Source organism: Montipora capricornis, chromosome 3 (assembly GCF_036669925.1).
Source record: "Montipora capricornis isolate CH-2021 chromosome 3, ASM3666992v2, whole genome shotgun sequence".
NCBI classification, from domain to species: domain Eukaryota; kingdom Metazoa; phylum Cnidaria; class Anthozoa; order Scleractinia; family Acroporidae; genus Montipora; species Montipora capricornis.
The window spans coordinates 27,778,885-27,782,513 of NC_090885.1; positions in this window are offsets into that span (position 1 = coordinate 27,778,885).

The following is a 3,629-nucleotide window of genomic DNA, read 5'->3' on the forward strand; positions in this document are numbered from 1 at the left end:
GTGCAATCACTATCATAGGTAATCACGATAAATAACTGATAAAAGCTAAATTAAAAAATACAATTCTAGAAAATTTGTGTTAAACATATAATCATAAAAGAAATGAGATTCCTACGAAAAACTGACAAGGTGAACGAGTCCCTGATTATTATATATTATTATTATATTGTTATTCCCTGATTATTATGATAATCCATAATATTTAAATTACACGTATCCATATAACGCTTAAAAAAGAATACGCGATCATTAATTTCTCTGCAATACTGTAATGGTAATAAATTAAATTTATGAAGGCGTTCGTGCTCAGAGTAATCCTTACCAAGAATGAATCTCGTGGCCCTGCTATTACACCTGTTCTAAGTTTGTGTTGTTTGTTTTAGTATGCGGCGACCATACCACGCTAGGGTATTCAAAGCGCGATCGAACCCAAGTTATGTAAAGTAATTTCTTTGTTCTAAGATCAGTTGTTTCTTTACATGTACGATATCGGAGGTCAAGCATCTTTTGAGCTTTGGAGATGATAAAATCAACGTGCTTATTCCAACTTAAACCGTGACTTATCAAATCCATAAGTCTTTCTCAAAAGCAACCCGGTCTAACTTAATTCCCCCAAGGAAATAATCCCTTTCAACTGCGGATCTAACACGTGCCACCCTCAAAACCTTGCACTTTTTAACATTGAACTCTATTCCCCAAGTAACAAAAAGGCATTTAAGCTATCCTGTAATTTATCACAATCGTCCTGCCCATTAAACGAAAGCACTTAGAATCATCCGCAAAGAGAGGTAACGATGTCTCACGTCAGATTACTTTAGGCTTGTCATTAATAAAGATTGAGAAGAGTAAAGGTCCCAGAATTGACTTTTGAGGGACCTCAGATTTAACCTGGAGAAAATAGGAAGACTCACAACCCTATGTCTTCTGCCAGGTGTTAAGTACGATCTGAACCACGCCAACAAATAACCTTTAACACCAAGGTATTCTAGTTTAAATAATAGCTTTACATGGGACATTCGATAGTGGACCACTTGGGATAATTCTTGCTGGGACAAGGGTGGGGCAGTGGTCAGAGCACACGCCTCCCACCTATGTGGCCCAGGTTCAAATTCCCGCGTTGAAGCCATAGGTGGGTTGAGTTTGTCGTTGGTTCACTCCCTTTATCCGAGAGGTTTTTCTCCGGGTACTCCGGTTTTCCCTCTCCTCAAAAACCAACAATTCCAAATTCCAATTCGATCTGGAACGCATGGACACATTTATACGAGTTCATATGAACTCCTAAGTGCTTCTTGGGTAAACAAATTACAAAATTACAATTACAATAATTGTGTCACGGTAGACCTACCTGGCAAAACTCCATGCAAATTACAAAATTTGGGTAAGTTGGGGAGAAATTAAACATGAAAAGAAATAGAGGTTACTTCATGGTTGGTGAGTGCGGACGATTTAACTTCACGAGTTGCGAGAGGCGCGAACGAACGAGTGAGCGCAGCGAACGAGTGAGTTCAGCGACTCCTCGCAACGAGTGAAGAAAAATCGGACAAACGAACCAACCATGAAGTAATTTGTTTATTTTATACGTACTGAGATTTCAAAAGAATACTACGCAAAAAAATCGTTATGAAGAACTTTTTCGATGCTAGGAATTGTTGCAGCACGGCTACATTTTGCAAAGTTTTCTTTTTAGTGCTTTCGTTTTCTTGTTCTGAGATGAAATCCTCCACAGACACATCTAAATCCTTAAATCTTGATGCCATTTTATTTGACGAGAAATGAAAAACAACTGGCCGTTGCTTGCCAGTCGTTGAGAAAAGACTGATAGAGCTCTACGATTTTCTTCACTAGTGACAAAAACCGTCCGACCAGAAGCCAGCAATCACGCACAGGGATGAAATTTATTTCATTGCTTTTTGGCGCGAAAATCTCAGTATGTATAGGATAAAGTCTTTTACGAGAAACATTTCGCAACTGACGTTTGTTTTCCACGGGAGTTTGATCTTGTGATCTCTCACAATGAAAACTGAGCAAAAACTTCGCCTAAGTAGTGACTTATGTAAGGATATCCAGCAGATAACCTGTGTGTTTTAGAATGCGCGAAAAATTTGGTCCTACAAAGCGTGAAAAATAGCTATCAATAAGTTCTTGGCAAGAGGGGAGAAACAGATGTCGCGCAGAGCGTGCGCGAACGAGCTGCCCCATTCTTCTCGCGGTCTCGCCACACACTCAGTTTACGCGCTCGAAAAACAAAACCGCCAGCTACGCAGGCTTATCAATTGATTACTGCGCTTTTCACAAACAGGCGAGTTCTGAAGTTCAAAAGCCAACTGACGAATGCGTTTTTCGCTGCCGTCAATCATCTTAACGGACCTCTTAGGAAACAAAACTTTACTTTAACGGGTTCAAAAGGTCATACTTTGTGATTGTGATTGGTGGATTTCGATCCGTTTTGTGTGTTTCTGTCTTTCAAGGTTCGTTGCTTGCGATCGTAACTATGATTGACGGCCTTTGAACTTTAGCGTTCGCATGTTTGTGAAAAGCGCAGTAAATAGACAGACAAAAAACATATTTTAACAATTTTTTTCCACCATTTTTATTTCGACGTGTTTTGCTGAGTTGGGGTAGTAAACGTAAGCTTAAACGCAAATTATGAACATTTACCTGGGTGGCGTTGTCCTTAAAAACTGAAAGAAAACGTTTCAAACTTTCTTCAGGAGCTGTGTCCTTCCTTCAGTTCTGTGTAAGTTTCTGAGTTTCTGGCTGGGAAATAAATTTGATCAGCTGGCTGGGAAACCAACCAATTTTATCGAGCTGGCTGGGAAATTTCTTGTGTGTCTTGCTGGGAAAAAGGAACAGATAATGTTTTCCCAGCAACACTGAAAAACACCTGAAAATGCCTTAATAACATTTATTTTCATTAACTGGGGTATAATAATTCATTTTATAACAAATTGGTCGTTGGGTGCGCCTCTTTAGTAGGTATCTGTATATGCTATGTATTTTAGCTGTAATTGTAATGTCTCGAAGATATTAGCTCCTGTAGTTATTCGGAAATTCGAGATGAAATAAAGCTTATGCCTGTATGTATGTTACCTTTAGCAGGGCTCGTGCGCACACTTTGTAATCTGCGACTCCAGTGCTTACCACATGACAGATAAAATGACTTTTCCCTTGAATATATAAGCCATCTAATTCTGACACTTTGATAATTGTTGTGAGGTTTGGGATTCCTTAGGAAGTGTATAAGCTGAAAGTCTTAAGAAACGCCATAGCAGATGCGCTTAGGTAATCATTTGTTACAAAAACGAGGCTGGACAGTCTGAATTAGCCTTACATCATCTTGGCTGGAGTTTCCTAAGTGAACGCAGATTTCATATTAAGGCAAGGGAAATGTTTAAGGTTCTCCATGACTTGGCACCTGTAAGGCTTTTTAATATCTTTAGGAACTGGTGCTCAGCCAACAGCTATTATCTAAGTTTGCCCTTCCATTGCTAAAGACTGAATTTTTAAAGAAGAGTTTCAGCTACAATGGTGCTAGGGTCTGGAATTCCTTATCAAATGAAATACGTAATTGTGAAGCTTTGCCTATGTTTGATAAGCTTATTTAAACCTATAGATTAAATGTCATATAA